Source organism: Erithacus rubecula (assembly GCF_903797595.1).
Source record: "Erithacus rubecula genome assembly, chromosome: 13".
Lineage (NCBI taxonomy): Eukaryota > Metazoa > Chordata > Aves > Passeriformes > Muscicapidae > Erithacus > Erithacus rubecula.
The window spans coordinates 13,177,433-13,202,680 of NC_136665.1; the positions used below are offsets into that span (position 1 = coordinate 13,177,433).

The 25,248-nt window shown below is 40.9% G+C and overlaps 1 protein-coding gene across 2 annotated transcripts in view; it reads left to right on the forward strand.

The window, feature by feature from the left end:
* Positions 1 to 25,248, forward strand: part of PTPRG (protein tyrosine phosphatase receptor type G) — a 384,534-nt gene that overhangs the window by 85,901 nt on the left and 273,385 nt on the right. The window lies entirely within an intron of this gene.

A 25,248-nucleotide genomic window follows, 5' to 3' on the forward strand; every position in this document is an offset into this window, starting at 1 on the left:
CAATGACACATATCAGTGCATCAAGGCAGGATGTGTGGTGCTGAAAAGGTACTGGGAGGGTGTTTTATTGTTTGTCCCACTGTTTTCATAAAGTCTTATGGAAGAGCTCATGTACCTGCACAGTTTTGAAATGCCACAATAAAAATACACTTCAGAATGATGTCTTTGGTTTGCTTGTTGCTGTGTGCTAGAAATGGTGTTAATAGCTATGTTGACTCTGTGGAAGATATCCAGTGTCTAAAATGTTTTTATGAAGATTTCAATCATTATATTGAACTTGTATGTGCATTTCTGGAAGATCTGAGATATGTTTCAGACATTTGTTGCTTGACACGAGAGGGTCATTTTACAGGGCTAGTTTTAGCTGAAGGAAAAATATTACTTTCTAAGAAGTCTGAATGCTGATACCAGATAAATATGCAACTGTTACTTTTTTACTACCAACACCCCTCTTTTATCCAGATAGGTTTTTTTTCATTGGAAATGAATGATTATAGGTAAGTGTAGAGGTTTTTTGCATCAATGTACACAAGCTGTCTCTGTTAGATCTCAAAATACAATCTATCTCATTTGCAAATGGGATCAGGCATATAAAATAAATCTAAACATTTTACTAATGTAGGACAAATGACCACATTTGATTTTCAGCCAATTCAGCCTGTCTTATCTGATGCCTTTTTGTCCATATTTGCTCACTGAGGGGACCAGAGGCAATGAAAATGCTGAGTTTCTGTGTTTAGGTTGAAATTGGGAATAAATGGTGGGTGGCAGAGCCCAGAAACCAGACAGATGTTTGTTTCTAGCTGAGCATAATGAGGATGATCATGTTATCTGTTTCTTTCTCCTTGCTTCCCCATTCCCCAGAATATTTCCCAGGAACCCTGAGCAGGGCTAAGCACTTCATGTGCTAACGTTTGTCCTGTGGGTAGGGTTTTGGACATGCCTAGGAAGTTTACATCAAATGAGCCTACAGAGAGGGGAAACTTCACTCTGCAGTAAGCAATTAGCCTGTGTCAGTGGTTTCCAAGCTCTTTTACAGACATTATCTGGTAGGCTGCTTCCCTTCCCTATCCTCAGATGGTCAGGCCAGCTCCCCTCCAGTTATTTGTACAACAGCTGCTGGCCCAGCCCCAGCAATTATGGGCAGGGAAGGAGGCTCTGCTGGGCTGGGGGCTGGTGAATCTGGAGTTTCTTCTAAGGGATTTTGCCAACAGGAGTAAACAAGAGCAGGACAGCTCCTGACAGCCAGCAGTGGACAGCTTCTGCTGAGCCCCAGCACAGCCCACGTGAGCTGGGCTGAGCTATGGCTTTATATTGATTTCAGCTGAGCAGAAGTGATTTACAGCAGCACAGACCTCTCTCTTTTTATGGCTCTGCCTGCCTGCTCGCAGAGCTTTTGTGTTTTTGGGCTTAAGATTTCTGTAATAAATCCTGAGGTGGGGATGGAGGGGTCCAAAAGCAGGAGGCCAGTTGTGGTTTTCCTGCTTGGGGGTGAAAAAAGGGCACAGCTGTGTTGCAGAGAGTCCTCAAATATCTATCTTCCACAGGATGTATCTGTCCTGTACTGTGCTTTTAGATTAATTCCTTAGTAGCCTGTAGGAAACTCTTCTGCTGCTGCCAGCTCTTGTGGAGGGTGAATGGTCTAGGAGTTGGTTTAAACTCTGGAGATCAGGAATTTTCCTGGTTTTATGAGTGATCTATAGCATTACTCTGTGCTGCCTGGTCATATTGATCCTCTCAGGCACAAGAGTTTAGAGTGGAGAAACTTCATTCATTGATCAGGTGTTGAACAACCCTGGGACCTGTAACATCTGTATAAGGTACCCACACCCCTAATGGTGCCTGTGACAGCAACCTGTGAATTCCAGCTGTGCACAAAGCTGCACCATACTTCTCCTTTCTCTGGCTGGAAAGGAAAGGATTTTAAGCCTTATAAAATAACCCTCTTGTCTACAGACACAATTCTGACTATTACATTTATTCTAGTTCAGAAATAAAACTTGCAAAAGTAAAGACTAGATAATTAAATGAAGAAGGCCCATTTTGAATGGGTTCTGTCAAAAAGACAGCAGGAAACACAATCAGCCCTTTAGAAGAAACTTCATTAAGTCTCTGCTAGCAGCTCTTTAAACCAAATTCAGAAGTGAGCAAATGCTGAAAACAGAAGACTAACTTGTCTTTAAATAGAAACAGCAAGACTGAACAGAGACTGAGATCTCCTAGATGCTCTTTTTAGGATTTTTAAGAAGCTCAAATGACATTTCTAGGGGGAATTCTCTGCTCACATGAATTCATGTATGTTTTGGCCAAGTGTTTATTCCAGCTTGCCAAAGACTTGCTGAACTTGGACTGGCCACATTACTTGTAGTGCAACAGAAATGTGGAAAAGGCACAGTCACAAAAAGTAGGTGTGGATTCTGAATGTGTTTCACTTCACTCTTTGCTTTTCCAGGTAATCTTTTCTGTCAGGATGACCACCAAATGGACAGGTTTGAAATTATTTTTAGCACATCTTTGCAGCTGCCACAGAACTCAGTACCCATCATGTTTCTAGTGCCCATCGTAGTGACAGATAGTAGCAGTTCAGGTGTTTTTTCATCAGTGTGGACATATTTTTGGAAATAGTAAACTGGTTTTTAAACAAAAAAACAAAACACTTGAAACAAAAGCTTATAGAAATAGCAACTGAAACATCTACTAGTTCCAAAGCTTTCTGATTGACCCTCCCTTGTGCAATATGTGCTTCTTCATAGAGCATCATATGCCAGCCATTTAAAGATGCCTCTCAGTGTCAAGTGTTGCATCTCTCAGTGCTCAGAACACTTTGCTGGTAATCTGAGCAGACCCTAGTTTGCCTTGGAGTAGCCCAAAAAATGAATAGTTTCAGGGTCAGGGCCTTAGAAGGAGATTGATGCTAGTGCTTGTACCTTGAGTGATGGCAGCTCTGGAGAACCTGTATCTACTCATCCCTGCTCTTTTGAAAAGCTGTTGTGTAAAATTAATGTGACAATCATTGCCTGAGATTGTGAGAAACCAGATGTAGCAAGGGGTTTACCCAAATCAGGAAACTCCTTTCTGAGTTTTCAGGCAAAAGATGTGATGTCTTAATTATTCCCAGTGTTAATTTTTGAATGGTATGGATGGGTTCTGCACTGTTCTGGGGCAGGATGTGGTAGGTGATGGTGCTTTTGTCACTGGAGTTTCCCAGCTGAGCTGGAGTGCTGGCACTGGCAGGGCTGGTTGCCCTCCCCCCTTGCTGAATGTTCTGCTGATCAGCTTCAGTGTTGTGAGCTGACTCATTCAAGAAATACTCTTTTGAGTAATCAAAACCATTTGGGCTTCTCAGAGAACAAAAAATCCTTGGCTGAGGATGTAGATGTGTTCTTTTTAGATGTTTATCTAACTGTGGCTTTGTAAAGAGAATCCTGTGTAAAAAACTCACAGTTGTTTTTTCCCTTTAATCTTATGGTGCATTCAAGGCATCTCTTTCCTCTTTGTACCTTCAGTCTCTCATATTCTATGTGAAATTATTGGCACTGCTTATGATGCTTGTTATTTGTGCATGTCCTTACTGGTGTTTTTTTCTGTCTCAAATGTTGAATCCTTTCTCTCCAAGATTCTGTGCAGCTGCTGTGAGCATTAGGAGAATTTAATAGAAGAGAAATGGGTTTACAAGAGTGGAGATGACCCCATGAGTGGGGAAAGGTGTCCATTAAGAACAGGAACTTTGGCCATGCTGTCAAGCTAGTGGACACTGTCAGTGTGTGAATGCTTTGTCCTACAACACTTAGGCAGTTATTGCTGTCCTTCAAGATGCTATTATTTAAAATATAACCGGTGGTGAATGTAAGAATTGAGTGTTCTCCTCAAAAGCAATTGCTGGCATTAAAAGGAATGATGGGTAATGGTTATTTCCTGAAAGAACAGCAAATGGTGTTAACTGTGATGGAATGTAACTTGGCATATCCTTTGTAAATGTGTGAGTTTCTCTCTTTGCTTAGATTGTTCTCATTAAATAAGCTGCTAATGTGAATTGGACAGGAAATAATCAGCACATAGTAAGGAAAGCATCAAGACTTATTGAACTGAGAGGTAACTAATGGGCTATTTGCTGTGGTCAGTATTTCACTCCTTCAGTCCCTCAGAATAATAAATCTCGATATTGACCAAAATTCTGGCACACCATGTGTTCAGTTATCATTCCTCTGTAAAAGTACTCATCTCCCTTAAATGCAGGATAGTCAAAATGAGGAGCTCTCTAGCTTTCTCACTCTTTTGAGCTGACTTTCTAAAGAGGAGCTAAGCTGAGAGAAGTAGGAAAAACATTCCCATTAATATCTGATCAGTAAACTGAGCTTTGAATATTTTTATCTGCATTCATCAGAGATGAATAGTAGTCTTCAGTGAACCCTGCTGGAACCAGCTGCAAGGCATTCGTTTCCATATGCATCTTATTAGTGGAACAGTTGTTCTAGAAATCAATGCTACACCCTTTCAGAAGGGGAGCACAGGAAACCATAGCTTGAGAGTTTGCTGCTACTGTCTGAGCATGAACCCTGATTCTGAATGTGCACAGCTAAAGCAATTTTCTCAAATAAACAGCAATTACCATCTGTATATTTTGATTGTTTATATTCTGGTTCATGAGTCTTCATGGCCATGGCTCTGTACAGATGTGCAGGAGACACATCTGTATCTGCAGAATCTGCATCTAAACCTGCATGGGAGGGTGTCAAGGAGAATGTCTTTTATCTTTCCTTAGCTATTCTGCCCCTCTGAAGGAACCAGTACAAAGTATTATCTTTTGTTTCTGAGAATGAAGAAATGAGCTGTCACATTCCTGTCCCAGAGAACAGGCTACATTTTCCTAACCATAGCATGAATAAGGAATTCACAATCAGGCTTGTGTTGAGTATTTACCATTAGCAGCTCCCTGAGGAGAGCCAGCCTTGCCAGGAGCAGCCCAAGTAGTCTGTATCATTTTTACTAAGCCATATTGCTGGGGAACACAGCTCTGATTGAGAGTCTTGTCACTTACTTTGTTTGTCTATTGGCAAGTTTCTAAATAATCTGCTAAGGAAACCTCAGATAGTAATTTAGTTTCTACGTAGACACAGACACGATTTCATTATTGAATGCCATTAATACTGTTTACTCTCTCTCTTGCCACCTTTTCTTGTGTGCAAGAAAACTGTTTTTTCAGTTTTTATTCCAAGTACTGTCATAGTCAATCCTGGTATATCCAGTCTATATTGAAATGCTTCACTGGATTTTTAAAAGTCAGATGCAGTATATGGTGAAATTCCCTTTTTTCTTTTTTTTGGCAAGGTTCTCACTAGAATTTGATTGGTTTTCATGCTTAAGTGCATTAAAGCAAATCTCTGATGTTTGAGTGTTCTGAATTTTTTCTTTACTGCTTCTTACCAGACAGGCCATTGGCAGATGAACACCTTTGAGAGGCTGAAATATAAGATGTGCAGGGAACCAGTCCCCTCAACTTTCACTCTTTCATGATTTTTTTTTCCTAGCACAGAAGTATAAAATACAGCAACAGATGCTAGATGAAATCTTCAGAGCTTCAGATACAGTTGTTCCAGTAGTGCATCACAAGTACTTTTACTTTGCACTGCTGCAAGCCTAGCTGTGGCAATTTCCCCTCACATGAGGCAGCACAAAGAGCTGCTTTAGCTGGGGGGGACAGACCTCTCACTTCTTTAAATGTACTGTGCTTTTTGTTGCATTTTCTTTCAATGTGAACACTGGGACATTTGTGGAAAACCTCTGGAATTACAACAACCAGTGCACTGTTTCAAAGGACTGAGAATGTGCTGAAGTGCAGCAAAAAGTTGTCCATTTAGTTGATCTCTAGGCACTGAAATAAGCAAAAGGATAAAATATTTGGAGTTCTTTAACATAAGAACACGTGAAATGCATATATTTTAAGCATGCCAAAGATAGATGGAGTATTTGGGTAGCAGCTGTGATACAAACTCAGCAAATGGACTGGAGAATACTCAGAAAGTTGGAGTCTGCTGTTTTTGAGGTTCTTGAATCATTGCAGTGATACACTGGAGTTCCAATCTTGATTTCATATGTAACTGAACACATATAGGAGAACAACACTGAGGAAAAAAGTATGTGAACAGCAAGGATACTTCAGTGAGAAACAAAGCAAGCACAGGAGCTCTGAATAGTCTTGTAGTGTGTGGATTAAAAAAAAAAAAAGTAGCTTGGCACAAACATTATTGCAATAGTCCAAGCATGAAATAATCAAGAAATGAATCACAATTCTAGTTGCAGGATATCAGCAGAGTCTTTGTATGAAATGGCTGAGCCAGGCCAGTACTGCAGTTGATGTAGAATTATTTCCATTATTTTTGTTATGTCAGATGGTATCTTTGTATCTTTCCATTCACTGATCAGAAGATTTTTTTTTTTCCCCAGTATCTCTGCCCCAGGAATCGCCCTATCTCTCCCCTCTCCCACAAACTCTCCATCTTGCAGAATGTAGTGTTGCAGATTTATGGTTTTTAATCATTGTGGTCTGGAAGAGCAGCCCCTGGCTGCACAGGAGCAGGTCTGGCACACTGGGCTGCCTTTCAGGGGCTGTGAAAGGGGCAGGTCTGCATGGGACAGAGGTGTCCATTGCCATGGTTTACTCTCTGAAAAATGTCTGCTGGAGAAAGGAACAATCAGAGTCTCATCTAGAGCCTTTGGCACTGCAGAATGAGTGCTGAGCAGCTGAAGGAATTCTCATTCTTGCAGTGTCTCTGGGGGGGCCAGGGGGACAGGGCAGTGTCACTCTGGGGTACAGCCCATGCCATGCACAGCAGAGGGGGAGTTCAGAGCAGGTCCCTGTGCTCTGCTTTGTCTCTCAGGCCACACATCCCACCCTGTCAGATGCTAATTGAACACACCTTGGTTGCCTTGGAGGTGCCTCTTTTTGGGGGGACCATGGGGGAGCAGAGCTGCTGGGAAGCTCCTGAGCTAACAGGAGGTCTGGAGGTGATCAGGCTCTGGAGCTTAATTCTTCCATCATCAGCAAACTCCATTTCTCCTGTGCTGGTGCTTTGTTGAAGCTCTTAGTCTGTTTGATGATTTCAGTTTTCTCCAGAGGGTTTGAGGAAGATCACATTCTTTTCCTATTCAATACACAGAACATTTGGCTCTAAGTTATAAAGTTTTTTCTAAGACTGCATGTGCCCAAAAAGTTGGATGGGCATACTTTTAACTTGTCAAATTAAATAAATATGAACTCCTGCAATGGAGTACAGAGCTGTGCATATAAATTACATCCTTAAACAGCACTTGAGTGATTTTCTGGAAATGTTTTCAACTCTCCTCTGAAATTTTAAGGGTCATCTCTGTAGCCTTTCTATCTGAGGGAGGCTATTGGCACTGGAATGATTTATTGAAGAGGTATGTTGCTCTGCAGTGCAAAAATAATGTCAAGCCTTACTGAGAACCTGAGTATCAAGCTTGTGTTTTTGTAAAGCTGGGAAAGCAAGTGGGTTTAATCCAGCTGAACCCTGAGTGAATGTTTCCTAAGTGTGTGTTCCCATCCATCTCTTTACATTGCCCAGTCGTGAAATGAGTGGGACTGTAGGATAATGTTTTCAGGATAATTAGGGAGATGAGTGGTTAAATTTTTGAGGAATTAGGAACCCTTTGTCCCTGTTGCAGAGATGCAAAGATTGGCACTTGACCTGCCATAGGAGGAGCTGTTCCACACGGGGTTCTTGATTTCTGACTCTCTTGCAAGGATTTCTGAACTGTCTTGGTGTATAAATTTCCTCAGAATTGAACAAAAGAGAAGTCCCTGCAGCTGAATGCCTGAAGGTGATGAGAACTGGCATGTGGGTGCAGTTTCTGTTGCTTTCCTTCTGTGGAACACTGAAACAAATGTTTCCTATGTTTCCAACTCCCCATAATACACTCACAGCTAGAGCTGAGGTGACAAAAGTCGTTTAAGTGTTGATCATTTGCTTTTGCCCTGTGCTGGGTTGGGACTCCCAGGGCCCTTCTGTGCTGTATTTCACATCCTCTGGTCCTGGAGCACTGGGGCTCATCCCGTGTGTCAAGCTCCTGGACGAACAAACCACTCAGTGGAGGCACTCAGAATGAAGAAGTGGAAGTTATGTGATTTGCTTTGTGTTTGTGTGAGCGTATTTCCCAAGTACAGAAATGAGATTTACCCAGAGGTGGCACAGCAGTGAAGTCATGGAGAGTTTAGATCACTTCATGTTCAGTTTTACATTCTGCCTTTTGCTCCTGAGGTGTGGTGTGTGTCTCAGGCTGCTGCTGGAGCCTTCTGGCCCCTTGGGGTATGAAAAGCCATTTTACATGCCAGATGCTTTCTGCTCCTACCCAGAGGTGACATGAACTTTTCAGAGAGATTCCAACTTGGAAGCTTCTGTGGCACTTCAGGTCATGTTTTTAATTTATATTTCTTTTGCTGGAGACATGAAATTGAGACACTTATCTTCATGATACACTATTAGCATATGCTGATCTCTGAGGAAGTGGATTTGCTCTGTGAAGGTGTTTGCAGAGAATTGGATGTGACTTTTGTAAAGAAGGGCTCGGTTCATGTAATTCAGTTACTGCTTATTTTGGACAAGGGCTCCCCAGATGCCTGCAGAACATAATTGCTCTCAGTGCAAACACAGAAAAGTTACCTCTAGCTTAAATTTGTGCAAGTCATCTGAGAGGTGGCTTGGTGTTAAAAGCATTGGTGGCTGAAGCAGAGTGAGGTGATGAGTATGAACTGGAGAAGGTACTAAGAGCCTCCTTTTCTCTTCTGTTGAAGCACCAGAGCCATGCAGCTCTGTGGATGGTTAAGTGCTTCATATTCCTGTGAGAAGTTTCCAGTGCCCCAGAAGCTCTGAGCTCATTTCAGGCTCCAGCTGTGCTCTGTGCCACTGCTCCCTGTGTTGGTGCATCACTAAACCAGTGGCTGTGCTGTGTCTGTAAAGTCACCCCTTTCCCAGATGTGGCCAGAGTTTTGAAATTGTGGTGGGAGGGCAGGGGAGTTGGTAGCCCAGATACAGGAGAATCCTCAAATACATGAGCCTGTTTCTTTAGGAAATTAGGGTAATCCATGATGGGCCCCCATTCAAAATGGCAAGTGCTCACAAGTAGCTTTTCAGAACATGTGCCAGTGAAATTCTCCTTATGTGAGGAAACCCCTGTGAGTTCTGCACATGGGTTCTGAAGGCTGAAAAATGTCTGGGTGGTTCAAGTGATCAAAATATTAGTCATAATTCTATCCTGTTGTGCTAAGTGAAGTATAACTGTTGAAAGGAAATAGTCCAAGTCCATCCTTTCCATTTGATGCCCTGATCACAGGTGCCAAAGGAGGAAGACTGCACAGGAGCCCCTGGAAGAGGGATTTGTAGGCAACCATCTGTTTGGCATTAGCAGAGGACCTTAAATGAGGGAAGGTGGTGTGGTGTGGCACCTGAACACATCATTCTAGATTGCATCTTATGATTTCAGTATGGACAGGAGTATGGTAAACATTTTCAGCTTTTTTCCCCCAAAGTGCTATTGGAAACTGTAATAAAAAGTAACAGCTGGGAAAGTAGTTTTGCTGAGTTATGCTGTTTCTGAAAATGCATAATGCTCCACAGGCTTTTAAGTGATACTGGGTATATTTAACATTCTTTGATGTTAATTTCCTGGCATATGGACATCTCTACTTATTAAAATAAATAAGTACTTTCAAATTTAATGAAATGATGGAGGAAATGGCCTTTTTTCACATTCACGTCCGCTTCACTGGATAATTTAATGTTTTAAAATGTAAGTTCATATTAAAGTTTAAAATTCAAGTATTGGTTTTTGAAATTCTGTAATAAAAAGGTTTTGCTGTGGGAGAGCTGTATGAATTACTGAGCATGATAACACGATTAGCAAAGTCTAGCTGGTGATTTCTTTGGTACAAAATGCCAGCTGTAAATCTTCCCACCAGGACCTACAGCAGTGGTCTGCTGGTGGGAACTTGTGGTGCTGATGACTGTTCCATTCCTGGGGTATTACTCTGCAGCCTGTCCTGTATTCCAGAGTGAAGGTACAGCTGTGGAAAAGGTCTCCTACATCACTGACCTTTCCCCCCCCCCCACATTTTACTCTGTCTTTAACTTCTTGGGGCAAATATGAACATTTGTTAATATTGGCTCAAAAAAGATATTTCTGGGGCTTTTTTTTTAATATTAAACCTGTGTATTTGCTTCCAAGGTCTTTGCATCTAATGGGAATGGTTTTCTTTAGAGGTGTTACTGTTGTTATTAAGTACAGGAAAGGCACTTTGGTCCTCTCTTCTGTGCTGAAGGAGAGCAGGAATTCCCTGGAGAATAAATAATGTTCAATGTAATTGACTGGGTGCAAATATTTGAGTCCTAAATATTTAATGGAAATCATTGTGTTTGAATGTAGCAATGTGCAGATGATGGAAGTTTGCTCTGTGTCTTGCATGTCTTGAGAGACTGCTCACGTGCTGTGTTGAAGCCAAGGGTGGCTTTATTTCATTTCAAGGCAGACTAGAAACTGAAGAACTTATTTTCAGGGAGAAAAATGGCAAGAGACCCGAATGAAAAACCTACTCAGCTGAAGCAGAGGTGACAAAGTTCACTGTGATTATATTGATTTTAAATTACTGTGTAGAGCTGGGACTAGCCTGTGTCTAGTCCTGCTCATGATGAGAAGAAGAAAAGAAAAAGGCATGAATACTCTCCTCTTTGCTTCCAAACATTTTGTTACCAGTATGAAAATCTGAGAGCAGCCTTGTCCTCCTGACGTTCCCAACAGGCAAAATAAAGGTGTTCCAGCATCCTCAGTGGAGCTGAAAGGGGATGAGAGGCACAGTGAGATCAAAACCTGTTTTTTCTCCCCAGCAGCCTACCCCTGTGCCCTGTTCAGTGTGTAACAGATGCCTCCAGTCTGTGTGTGCCCCCAGCTCTGCCAGAGATGACGTTAACAGGAAACAGAGCATGTCTGGAGTTTGATGCACTTTTGGTGAAAAGTACTGCCTAGACCACAAATTAAAACTGAGCTGGAATTAATAGCAATTACCAGCATCTATATTAATCTACTAGAAGTTTTGCAGAAGAGTCATTACTGTTTAACTTTATGTAGTTTGCATCTGTTTCACTGTCAATGAGAAAATCATCCAGTCATTTAGAGTTAACCATTTATTTTAGACCAGTCGTGTGTTTTAGTGCCTAATGTGTCTTTAGGGAACAAGAATTTAGAGCAAATAAAGCTAATTGTGGTTAAAAAAAAAAAGGATATATTATTATCAATGGTATATATATTGTTGTAATAAAACTCTTAGCTGCCACATGACTGAAGGAGCACAGGTCTTGTACCTGTGCAGTAAATCCAGTGGAATTTTAACAGGAGCTGTTGAACCTCCTTGTTTGGTGTGATGGAGAGAATGCCTGAGGCACTTGGGCAGGGAAGATGACTATTTCTGTTCCTTCCCCATGGTTTTTCAGCAGTCTGACATAGTGTGCATTCCTGGGCCCATGCCAAGCAGAGATGCAGCCTCCAAGTGAGACTTTATTACTTCAGTTGTAGATGATTAATTTTGTACCAAACCGTATGGGCCTGATTAACCCAGAACACTGCAATAATGCTGTTTTAAAGATCTTTAGTGCATTCATTACTTCTCTTTCCAGTCTGCTCTTTCATTAGGAAAAAAAACCTCGTTTCTTACCATTGAATTTTGAAGTAGAGTCTGGACCATAAAATCACACTGAGCTGACAGTGGCTTGTTATATTTAATGTTGTCCTCATTGAGGGAATGTCCAAGATGTTCTATTTGCAGCACCTTTGTAAGGCCAGAGGTTATTGCTGTACGGGAGAAAAGAAAGCCATAATCCATCCTGAGCCATCCAGGAGACTCAGGAAGCAGAGTCTGGGGTCCAAACCCAGGTTTGTAGATGTGCACAGACCCTGTGTGTGGTAGCACAGCTGTCTGAGCCATGCAGGGTGTTATTCCCTGCCTGGGAAGGCTCCAGCTCTGGAGCAGGTTATTCTTGCAGGGCAGGAGGATGCTGCCTGCCTGTGAGTGTCTGTGCAGGTGGAACACTTGGGGGGGTTCTGCAGGCAAGGCAGGATGCTTTTGCATTCACAGCTCTCTCAGCTTTTTAATAAGATGTTTCAATATCTTTGGGGTATGTTTGTTGGTTTTATGTATTTTCAGTTTTAAGTTCAAAAATACTTTGTAGCTCTACTCTAGAAGTTCAGGTTAAATAATCTATCCATATTTTGCAAATCACTGAACTTTAATACCTTTATCTAAAAAGCATTTTTGGGCCACTTCTTGGCTCTTAGAAACTTGCAGCTTGTTAAATAATTCTTTAGGTTTTGTGTAGTTCAAGCCTTTAAAAAACAAAAATAACAGTCTTCTATTGTCCCTGGAAAAGTCTTGTACCCTTATCAACATCCTCTGGCTTGGCTGGGGAAAGCAAATACACCCCCTCATGCCAATGGCCATGTATGGACAAACCCAGGGTTATTTCTGTGGGATTCTGACTTCTGTGACCTCCTGCTGGTGGAGAATTTGCCTGAATAAATCCTGTGGTAATGAGCTGCTGGCAGAGCTGCCCATACTGGGGGGGCAGTGATGGTGGAGCAGGGAGCATTCATTCAGGCTCTTGGACTTGGTAAAAGAAGCTTTTTTTTGGCCAAATCTGGAAGAACAGTGTTTGTGGGAATCACTTGTGTTTCCCAACTGTGGCAGTTCTGCTTTCTGCTTCTCTTCAGCCCAGACCCAGCTGAAGCTGGAGGTGATAGACTTTGGTCTCATTGTCTCATCAGTCCTTAATTTTCTTGCCTTCACAAATCTTTCTTCCTTGAACACCCATAGCAAGATGAGACCTCCACCCAGTTATGCACAAACACTTTTTGACTAATTTTGCCATTTCCACAGGACTTGCTTTCACAAAAGGATCCATTTCTGACTTTGTAGGCTCTAGGTTGCATTATCTTGATGCATACATTGCCTCCCTAAATGAAAGGGAAATTATTTTTAATCAATGAAAATATAAATAATATTCCTGTATGGCTTTAAACCCAAAGTGCTGGAAACAATCTGACATGTCCTGTGCCTCTGAGAGGTGTTTCTCAAGCAAGCTGCATGCCCAGGGGCTGACAGGAAAAGCTTGCTTCTTAAAATAAACCCCTTTCAAAAAGTCAGGTTTTGGCTCCCTGGAAGGATGTATTTTTGCAGCCACCTGTCCTGACTGCTTCCTGGTGTGATTTAAACCTGTGCAATCTGCCCCTGAGTGCTGATAGGGATTGCTTTACATAGGCTGGGCTGCTGGACCATGTCAAGATGTGCTCTAGGAGTATTTCACTGCCTCCTCTGCCTGGAGGTGGGCAAAAACCCAACTCCTGAGCTAGAACTCCACGTGGTTCATGTGAAGCTGTTAAGCTGTAGACTTCAATGGCAGAGATTGAACTGCCAGAAACTGGGTCCATCTTCTCTTACAAAAAAGAGAAAGAAAGGAAAAAAGCACCTCCTGCAGGCAACTTCCTTAGGTGGGATTTTATTACAAGCAGACCTCCAGGACAATCAGACAAAGATTTTGATTCATGAGCTAAGTTACCTTTAAAATAGTGAAGGTTGGATTTTGGAGGAGGTGGCTGTTGGATTAATTAGTGTTGGTGGAATTAACACAGGTATAATGTGGATGGAAGTCACCAGACAGCAGTGGGGCACACTGGGTTAGTTGTGGGCTCACTTTATCTCCTGGGGTGACTCATGAACAAACCTGTGTGAGATGAGATTTTCTGTGTTTAGTGCTCTGATTAAGAACTAAATTCCTATTTTTTTAATATATCTAGGAAATGCATTATCAGCTAATTTAAATGAAGTTCTTCCCTTGATAGTCAGCTTCTCTCCTCATATTCAGTCATTCCTGTTGTTTGGTTGGTTTTTTTTTTTAACTGAATATATATCTTAAAGCAAAGCCAGCTGATGGAAAAGAGGAATATATATATTCCACAGCATTAAAATAGATTGAGAGTTTTGTCTTCAATGGCTTAAGAAGGCACTTTCAAGACCTTGCAGTATAAATAAATTCTGCAGACTTAAAACTTTTTTTTTTTTTTTTTTTTTTTTTGCTTGTTCAATTTAAAATGATACCAGTATCTCCTACAGAAATTGATAATACAGAGAAAATGGACTTCATTTTCAGGGAGATGAATTAGGATGAAAAAATGCTACTGGAAGGGGGAATTTGGGAGAAATCTTAATAGAAATCTCCAATTAGTTGAATGGCTGGTTATCTGTGACAAGACATAATATTTACTAGACACTGCAAGCTGCACATACACTTACAAAGAAAAATGTAAAATAATTTTCAAGTTTGTGTACTGTGTCTGTAAAATGTGGGTGATCTTTGCAAGGCTTTATGGCTTAAATAAGTTTTTGAGAAAATATTTGGAGAAACGTATTAGTGGAGTATAAGATTATGAAAATGACTGTGCTTGGGTACCTTGTTAAAATCTTTGTCAAACAGCCATTTTATTACACTTGGCTCTAATCTGATAAGCAAGGCCAGCAGAATGGGGATCTTATATTTTTGTCAGTAAAGGCAGCTCTGTAAAATAAGGAGGAAGAAAATCTATTTCTTTCAGAACATATATAAAAAGTAGAACTAACTGAAAGCTAGATGGTAAATGGTATGAACTGTGAACCCCTAAACTCCTTTCATCAAATACTTCAAGTTTAAAAAAAACAGTATTGAGATCCCACTGGAAGTAATTTTATGAAAATTAGAAATCCTATTCTTAGTCCTGGAGATGGATTCAATCTTGCATTGATTAGTCATAGGTGTGAGGATCAGGTGAAGTGTCATTAGCTTGTTTTTAATTGCAGAGGGAATTTTATAATGTGGAATGTCTATATGAGACTGAAAATGTGGAAGAGAAAAACAAGGTAACTCTTGAAACTGAGTGCTACATGTGAAATATGCTGCTTTGTCCATCTCTGACAGTTTTCCAGGTAATCTGCAAAGCAATTGTTGGTTTTCAGCAACATTTTCTCCTGTCCACATTGTAGTGCAATATTAATTTGGGGTTTCATGTGTTTCTACATCTCAGGTTTTGTTTTTCCATTCTGCTGTCTTGATAATGATGTTTTCACCTGGTGAAAATGGAGATGTGGAGTAAAACTGGGGGATGGAAATAAACCCAAGCTGCACCTTCTTTTGCCATCTGAGGTTTATTTCTCTGCTGAGATTTTAATGTGCCTACTTCCCATGGGAGATGCTTGTCCTGGGACATGCTCCTGCAAAAACCTCAGGTCACTGAGGCACCTAAATCAGTGCATCAGCTGTACAAACCCAGAGATGGAGGGGAAAGGGGTGGAAATTATTTTTATGGGTTTATTTTTCCAGTCAGAGAATAAAATAAGAAAGAGTCCATTGGCATGATGGCCAATGACCAATTATCCCCTGTTGCTGCCACAAGAGCTGAACAGGGGATTGGCATTCCCTGGGCTCTCCCTGCTACTCCTGCCCTCAACTGGCATTTTTTTCAAACTGTTTCAGATGAAAATGCAACAGTCTGGCATGAATGAACACAGATATAGATCTGTCTAAGCTCCTTTCTCACTTCAAACTCAGTGATAGTTAAGACAGGATTATAAAGAAGCAAGAAAATTCAGCTCAGAAGTCTTGAAATCAAAGCAGTTCAGTAAAACGAAGGTAATTCTCAAACCTTTGTGCCAATTAACATTGGGCTGTGACAGCAGAGTCTCTTCTACCTCATAAAAATTCTAACTTGTGTTTATTTGGGTGGGTGGATTTAAGCAGGGGGAACCTATCAGGCTTACTTTTGATTAGCTTTCCCCAGGCACTGGGTCAGATCAAGCAATGCTTGACAGTTGGATTTTTATCACTTCAAAGAAGAAAATATTTAGCATGATGCAGAGATTAGATGCCCAGGCTGATGCTGTTAAGTGTGCTGAGGACACCTTTTTTCAGCCAAATATGTGCCCCAGAGGAGACATTTCTTGCTACCCATCAGAAGCACTTAAATTCGAAAAAAAATCTGCAGATTTTGGTTCAAATCCTACTTACAAAATATAATTCCAGGTCTTTATTTTTGCAGTCACTGAAACAATCATGAAATTTGAGTCATATCAGTAATTCTGTAAAACTATACCTGGTGATTATGAATTATGCTGTATATATGCTCTTAATAATGTCAGGGCAGTGATGTCCAACTGTTGCATGAAATAAATAAGTATAAATACTGTTGTAATCTTCTTAAAGCTTATTTAAATATTATTGATTCTGCCCAAGTAACATCCTTACTGATACAATAGGTGTTTTTATAGTGGACCTTTTCCATTTTAAAATTCAATTAATCATGGTATGGTATAATTATTTTCTTTTATGGTATTCATTCCAGGGAGAGAAATAATTGGCTGCTTTTGCAAGATATAGCTGCTTTAAAGGAAAAAAAAAAAATCCAAAATCAAATTAGAACATTTTCCAACTACCTAGGATCCCCTGAGAGTAATTACGTTACAATATACAGAGTTCACTCCATGCACAGCTGAAATGTGGTCAGCCAATTCCACAGTGAAATGAAAGAACCATTTAACAATGCTTAAGAACAGCACAGAGCAGATCAGTACATGGAGTGAAGAATATTAAACTTCACTGAAAGTTTTAGGTGTTTAGAACGTCATTACTAAAATTGAAATTGTCAGGCTCCTGGGATTAATACTTACAAAAATTGCTGTAATGTCAATGACCACAAGCAGTCATGACCTTGGTTCTATTTGGAGAGCTTTTAAAGGTCTCCTATTGACCTTAAAAACCTAATTTCCAACATTTTAGGTAAGCCCATTATTGCAAAGATAGGAGCACAGAAGGATCCATACTGGAGCAACAATTAGGTGCCTGAGTTCAGTGTTACTGCCCAGCTGTGGCCAGCAGTTTGTGCCTGTGAATTTTTTATGAAATAGAAGCAGTTTTGCTACCTGGCTGCAAATCCCCTCAGCGTGCTGCTGCTTTGTGGAGTTTGCAGAGAGAAGGAGCTGTTGCCATGGGAATTTTGAAAGCTGTCATTGTTTCCCCCTTTGCCAGCAATTGTGGAGAGGCAGGACTCAGTGGAGCACATTCTTCCTGGGGTGGAAGTGCTCAGGCTGTGAGATGCCTGGCAGGTGTGGAGGACAGAAGGGACAGGCTTCCTCCTCCCAAACCCCAGCAGAGCTCAGGGTGTAACAGGTTTGGAAATTAATGGCTGCTGGGGTTATTGGGCAGTCTTGTTCTTTTCTCAGGGCTTGTGCTTCTCCAGCAGTCTCCAGGAGGAGGTTTTCAAAGGAGTTCTCTATTGCTATAGAAATAGGAAAATGTGAAAATGAAAAACTCTTTCATAAAGGTCAGCCTGAGCAGGGTGCTGGGTTGACATTTATGTCTTTCAGAAGCTCCTCTGAGTTGTTGCTTTGTTATACACGATGAAGAAACTTACTTAGAGGGGCACTAGGCAATTTTGGTTTATTGTTTTGTTTACTTGTCTTTTTTTTGGTTCTAGCACCTGTTCAATACCTCTCTGGGCAATACTATTGCAGCCAGCTGCTCTTGTGGTGCAAACCCAGACTTTCCTGGCAAAATTCTCTTTCAGTCTAACACTTCACAAGCTTTTCCCAAGCCAGAAATGAATGAATACTCTTGGAAAGTCTGCTAAGATTCTTTAGCCTGCTATTTTCTATGCTGTCTAAGAATTTAATCCAATAACCATTTCTAGTGACTGTGTTAGGCTTTTGGATCAGACCCAAACCATGCCAAAAAAAAAAAAAAGTTTAGATGTGTATGTAAAACATTCTTCTGTGGCAACAGGGTATTAGAGCTATATTTGGGCATATCCTCCTAATTTTTTTTTTGTTTCTTATGTGTGCTCAAGTAAGTTCAGTAATTTCTTGTGTGCCCCTTAGTTAAAAAGATATGGAAAGTGAACAGTACTTTTTATCCCTTGCCTTTGGTCTCCTAAGAAGTAATGGTTTGACTTCTTCCTTTGTGCTCCCAGTTTTCACTTTTTTCCCAGTTAGCTCAGTGGCACTAGATAAATAGATAGTGTAGTGAGGCATGGAAGTGATTCTCCAGTATTTTTATTTAAAGCCTGAAAACCTCTTGCAGGTCTTTATGGGACCTATTTATCAGGCTGCAAATGGATGTCATCACCAAGCTGTTTACTAGATGGTTGATACCTGGCTCTTGTCCCATTTTCTGTGACTTTGTGGCTGGATGGAAGTTTTGGGCTGGCTATCAACATCCTACGTGTGAATTCAGAAACTAAAAAGAAATCTGAACCTGTGTTTCCTTATGCCTTCTTTCTTATCTACAAAGTATTTGTGGCAGTGAAATTAAGCAGGTGGAGAGCCTTATCTTTCATTAATCCATGAGAGAAGGCAGAGCTCTACTTATGAAAACTTTTGCTCCAGCCCACATGTGCCTTGGTGAGGAAATCAGTGTGTGATCTGCTAATTTTATTTGTGTACTCATTTGCCCATTTACTTTCCCCCAAGCGAGGGATGACTTCTTCATGGAGGGTTGTTTTTCCTCAGTTATCAGAGCACAAAATAAAGCAGCTGTTTATATTGATTTCTTTTACACTGTAAGGATCATTTAGTATGCAGGAGACCAAAAACTTCACATGCACCACGAGAAATCATGTGAGTCTAATGATGCCATTTAACAGACAGTGTTTTTCTTGGCATAAATTAAGATCCCTCAGAAAAACTTTATAAAAATTGAAAGAAGCTGTGTTGTCTGAGGATGATGAAGCAAAGGAGTGGATGGAGCAAGACAGTATTTTAGCTTTAAGAGCTGATAAATCTTCAGCTGAGTAAAAAATTTATGTTGCCATACACTGAAGTTCAAGAATTGCTGTTTTCTCAGTTGAGATGAAGTTCCTTTGTTTATGGAAAAACATTAAATGGAAGAGGATTTTTTTAGTCTAGATTCCTGTAGTTCTATGGCATTGACTTTTGACTCTTGAAAGACATTGCAGAGGAGGCAGTGTCTCAATTGAAAGAGCTTTTCAGAAAGCAGGTAGGAAGAATTTATATTTCTGATACAGACACGCAAAATATATGCTAAAAAGGTTGATTAAAGTGGCTACCCACATAAATGTGACAGCTAGAGCTCTGTAGTGCCTACAGCCTGAATTTTTAAAGGTAAACCCCTTTCTTGAGTTCAACTTCTCTATTTTTGTAGGTGTAATTGACTGATGTTTCCATTGGTTTTGCTTCCCCACTTCACTGGGCTGTCTAGGATTTCAAGAGGTTTCCCACTGCTGTCATATGCAGCACCTTCTTTACAAGACAATCCTCAAAATCTCTTTTCTTAGGCTGTCATTCAGAGCAAAGTTAGACTGATTGAGTGATTTGTTTTTAATAGTAACATCCCAGAATCCCATCCCTTATCCTTCTGGCATCACTCAGCTCTGTGTTAACCAGGGGGTGCTGTTACTTTGAGCACATCTTCAGAACTTGTAAAAAGATAATTGTTAACCTAAATGCCAATAGGACTTCAGCAAGGGCTTGTTTAGAGCTCAAAGGTTTCAGCAGTAATCGATTTGATAAAATAATGGCTTCTGTTCCCATGTGGAGATATTTCAGTCTTTTCAGGCACTGCTTGTTGAATGGAGGGAAATGGTCATCAGATCTATGGGTAAGATGCTGGAAGCAATTGTGGCTTGTTTGAATCCTTTTCATTCTATAAGTGAAACAGAAGCAAAAATTTTATGTAAATCTCTCAGTACTGTTCAGATACTCATCAGTGCATTCTATGCCACACATTTTAATTCAATCCAAGAGCCTGCAATTTAATTTTATTTTTTTTTTTACTACAGTTCCCTGTTTAAACTCTTGACAGATGTAGGTGCTGGCTGTATTCAGCATGTTTTAAAACCTGGCAAGAAGTGTCTCTAATTGACATCTAAATGTTAGTGCACACCTCCTGCATAGCCTGTTAGGGATGTCTCCACCCTGCCGTGACAGCCTGCTGTTATTATACAATTATCTGCAGTGGCCTGCACAGGTAGGAGGGCTTGGGAAGCCAAGGGGGTGTGTATCTGTATTTCAGTGCTCTATTGTCACATCCCCTGGATTAAGTGGTGATGCTGCTGCTCCTTTCCCCTTTAACCCTCTTGTTGCAGGCAGTGGAGATGAACACAAGCACTTGGTATTGTTCCAGGGAGGCTCTGACATTGCTTTGGCTTTTTCATTTTAAATTCATGTGTTGTAGTTGGAAAGATGAAATATCCAGTTCTAGCTAACTGCCAAAAGAGTGTATCACTTTCTGTAAGAAATGACTTGTCTAGCTTTTAATTTGCCCTAGGTGAGAAGTGAGAATGTTGAGATACATTACCAGGCTGGAGACTTGCTAGAAGATTTGAGGGAAGCAAGCTGAAGGAGAAGGCTTTTCTCATCTCCCTGCTCGTCCCTCAGATTGCCAGTAACATGTTGGGAACAGGTTTGATTTAACCTTTCCCTTTTGTGCTCTTGTTAATTGAGTTTGTTGTGTTGTTGGGGACTCACTCCTGAGGATGGGACATCCACACACGGGAGGTTTTCCAGTGAGAGCACTGAGAGGGCAATGGAGCCCATATTTCTGTGTTTGGCAGCACAGCTGAGCTTTCCTACCCACAGTCAGGGATCGGAAGGAGGAAGGAAGGACAGGAACCCATCACTCACCTGACACCTCTGCTTGGCTGATCAGGGTCAAGCTGTGACCATAGGCTACAGAGACCTTCCAGATTTTTAACAGCACAAACACGTTTTTGCAAATTCTACTAATACATCATGGTTGGTTTTGACTAAAACATCGTCAGGAAAATTTACCATCATAGTGTCTATTTCTGTGATGTGACAGAGAAGAGTTTAATAGTTTGAAAATGAATGAATTTAAAATTGGATAGTTGAAGGTCAGAACTTACAGTGATAACTCAGCTAATGTAATATTCATACCTTGGTCTAAAATAGTGCTGTATATCAATATGTTGTCCCTGTCTGCCATGATTATCTAGGGTAGAAAGACATTTGTGTACTGACAAATATCTGAGGGAGAAAGAGACAGGGTGTTATGCTAACAGTGTGCAGGAAAATTCAGGAGTGAGTGAGGCACCTGGAAGAATTCATAGGCCACAAACCATTTGTCTCTTCTGACTAAAGCAAACTGTATTTTGTAAGCATTAACCACTGTCAATACTTGCCACAGTAGAATTACCTGGACCATCTTTCAGCTGGTTCTATGCTCCAGATTAATGACTTGGTTTTTTTAGAAAGCACTAAACTGGAAGGGGGAAAATACCTGAAGTGTTTCTAGTGGATTTAGTTCTCAAATCAACAATATAGCCTAAGAACTGAAAATTATTCCTGCCTCTCCAATATGAATGGACCAAATCAAACAGGATGGATGAGGCATGGATACACTAAAACCAAACACCAGCCTAATACAGGTCAGCATTTAATCTCTCCCACAGATTAAACAAGAAACAAGTGCATTTACTTGAAGAATATCAAGAAATCAGCATTTATGTACAAACTCCAGTGAATTGCTGACCGAGTAGACTTAGCCCCTGAATTAATTATAAACACTCAGCCTGGCCAAATGAACCTTCTGTGTGCATTTATACTGTCCTGCTCCAAAAAGAGTACATGGTCCTTTACTTGGTATGACAAGCAAAGGTCTGATCTGTAAATCTCTTGGGAAAGAAGTGAGTGTCTTGCTGAGCTGGATATGGTGGGATCAGGATTTGATATCCCTCTCCTGGTGTGCTGCTAAATTTTCAGGGCAAAAGTTGAACTTGTGCTAAAGGTTTTCTTTGTTGGGTGTTGGATGTTTGGGTTTCTGTTTGTTTTTAGTGAACTTGAGATGACTTCAGGTTCCTTTAATACCCCATGTCTCTGTGTACCATTCTTACAGGTATATTGAAAACCATATTAGTGAGGTCATTGCCAGGCTAGAAACCTGTCTTGACAAAAAAGGGCAGTCTGTCAGAGCTAATCCACTATATAGGAATAGCAGATTATTTATTTTTTCTGGCTTTCAAAAGAACTCTTATTTCACATCAACATGTGACAGAGAGTCTTCTGCAAAGGAGGAGAAGCAGTTATATGCAAAGTGAGAATTGGAAAAAACCCACCAAAACTTCAAACGTGTTAGACCAACCAATTTATAAATACAAGTGTTCTTCCTCTGTTCCTGTTACCAGATTTCTCAAGAGTCAAGAAAATTAATCAAAAGTAAGTGTGTTTAAGAGGGTATTTAAATAGATATAGATTTTTTTTTAATGCACTTTGTATTTTGCAGAGTTTTCCAGTTTATAAACCCCTTTAACTCATGAAATGGGAGAAAACTCATTGTGATACTTGACAGGTGGTTGCAATAATGTTCAAATGCCTGTCACTTGTGATTGTGCAGCAGTAAAGGGGGGTGGGTGTGCTTTCATGCCATTACTGAGACCACTATGGATTATTTGTATAAGTAATTTGAAAAAATTATTTTAATGTCCTATATTTTAGGTATAACTAGAATAAGATGGGTCTTTCTTTTTGAAAAGGTTATAGTCAGCTGCTTTAAAAACAACATTTGAATTTCTAATAATCTCTGGGGGTTTATCTACTGGATTTAAAAAACAGACCTCTCTGTCTTAAAAGATTGCTTCTTATACAACAAAGACAGAATTCAAATAAAAAAAGATTTATTAAAGTGTACTTTGCAGATTCTGGTGGCCAACAGAGAAGGAAGAAATCAGACAGTTTTCCCCAGGTTCTCTGGTTTGCCAGGTGTCTGTCCACTCTTTTACTCTAAGCCAGAGGAAAGCTGTGTATGTGACTTTGGGTGTTTGATGTTCTGTTGGCCTTGGTTGGAAGCTCAGACTGAAGCTGTTGCCATCTCCTTGTTTGCTCACTTGGTCTTGAATGGTTCACAGATGTCCATCCAGGGCTTGGGAAGTTGTACAAAAAACTAAAATGTGAGGTTCATGTTACTCAAGGCAAGGAAAGATGGGCTCTATAGAGAGCAGCTGTCTGCCCTGTGACAACAGGAGATGCTGATTCCAGCCCAACAGGGAAAAGTTCACTGGAAGAAAGAAACCCTTAGAATAAGGAGATTGATTTTTCCACTTGCTGTGAGGAATGAGAGTTCAAGGTCCATCTTGCAGTGGGATCTGTGTGATGTGCCCACCCTGGAAGGAGTTCAGCAGTGTCCTGCCTGTGTGACCAGCCTGGGGCTGCTCTCCCAGAGCCTTTCTGGTGCTCCAGAGGGGATCCCCACAGTGCTGGAGACTCATTGTCCCATGGTAGAGGAGCACATCCCACCCACCAGAGCATTCTGCACATCCCAAATGCCATCCCCTTCCTGAGTGTCCTGGCTGGAACTGGGCTGCTGTACCTGGGGGGAGCTGTGAACTCTGGCACTGTGTGTGACATACTCAAAACATCCCGTGTGGCTGATGCTTTTCTTCTCTGTCACCAATACAGGAATGCATAAATAAATAAATAACTAAATAAGCAGCTCGAAAACAATTTTGTGAATTTAGTGTTGGCAGTTGCATTAGAGAGAGTGTAGCAAAGTGGTAGATAATACTTTTAAGCTCCTAATGCATTTCTAGAAAAGTTCTTTCTGGTTTTTTAACTGCAGGCTGGAAAGTCACTGCTTCAAAATGTATTTGAGAGCCATGAGATAGAACAGATAATTTTCTATCACATAAAGCTTTAATGTTTTCTTTTTCCTAAAGTAAATAACACCTTGCTGAGCCGTCTTTAAGTATGCCAATTTCTCTCAGCAAAGGAGATTGCAAAGGTGTTAATTACAGTGAGCAAACTAGTTATTAATGGTATTTTTACATTCTTGTCATCTATTGGTGGCTGAAGGAGGGTGGGGGGGAAGAGGTGCTACATTTTAATACAGGTTCCTTTCTCCCAGCAGGAGAAGGGTAGTAGAACAGAGAGGGGTTTAAATTATTCTGTAAGGGTTAAAGGAGCTGACATTTGGGCATGGATGGCTGGCTAATAGAAGAGTTCTGAAGAGTTTGCCTTTACTGCCTTTCACTTTAGTGATCCGTGAGCTGAAGTGTCCCCAAGTGGGATATGACCCAACAACCTGTGACTTGCTCATTCAGGCTCCTATTGAAGGCTGGCTGGGAACTCTCTAATGCCAGATCACAGCCCATGGGCTGGAACAGCCCCTCTGGAGCTGCTGCCATCCAGAATGGAAATGCCCCCATGCCTGGCTCACGGGCACAGGCTGCAGCACTGCTGTCCTCTGGGGCTCCCAGACACTGCTCAGAGCCCCTTTAGGATGAAGATGATTGATACCATGGGCTTAAGTTGGTTAATGATCTTTTTACCAGAAATGATCATCAGATGGCAATAGAGCCATGAGCTGATAGGTGTTATTGTAGCAGAGTAATGCTGTGTATGTAATTATAATCTCCTGACAGTGAAGTATGGCCAGACTAGGAGTTCTCTGAAGGGCTTTCAGGTCTGTTCACTTTATATTGCTGCTACACAGAACCTTGGTTTTCCTGACTTGGTTTTCCTGAATCATGAGTGCTCTGTGTGGTTCTATACTGGCACCTCAAGAAAGGCATGGCACCTACTAAAAGAACCCAGCTGTGAACAAGTGTTAAAGGGAATGCACCTTATGACATTCCTCACCCACTTTAGTGCACTTCCTAAACAGCTCCTTCAGCTGCTGCTGCAGGAGAGGCTGGCTGAGCATCTCTCAGACCCACCACGACACTCCTCTGTCCCTACAGCCCATTAAACTGTGCTGTGCTGGAACCCAGCCACAGTAAAATTTGACCAAAGCCAAATGAGACCAAACAGCAGGGAGTAACTTACATTTGAACATTAGGCTGCTTTGATTATCTGTGTCATCTCAGTATTTTTGAAGATATAGTTGTATGGTCAGCAAATGTGACTGCCTGTGTCATTTCATACTGACAGAGCACAGAATAGAAGCTGATTCTACTGAGAGGCCTTTTTTGGGGAAGAGGTTTGACAGAACATGGGTACAATCAGTTATTCAGCTCAGAACAAATATATATGGCACTGTCTCTGACAGAAAAAGGTTTTTGGGCAGATGTACTGTAAGGAATTCTATTGTATTACAGAGAGATTAAAAGTAAATATTGGTATGTTTTGAGGGGTGTTGTTTGGGGTTATTTTTGGGGTTTTTTTGTATGGGTGGGTGTTTTCCTGGATAGCAGCAT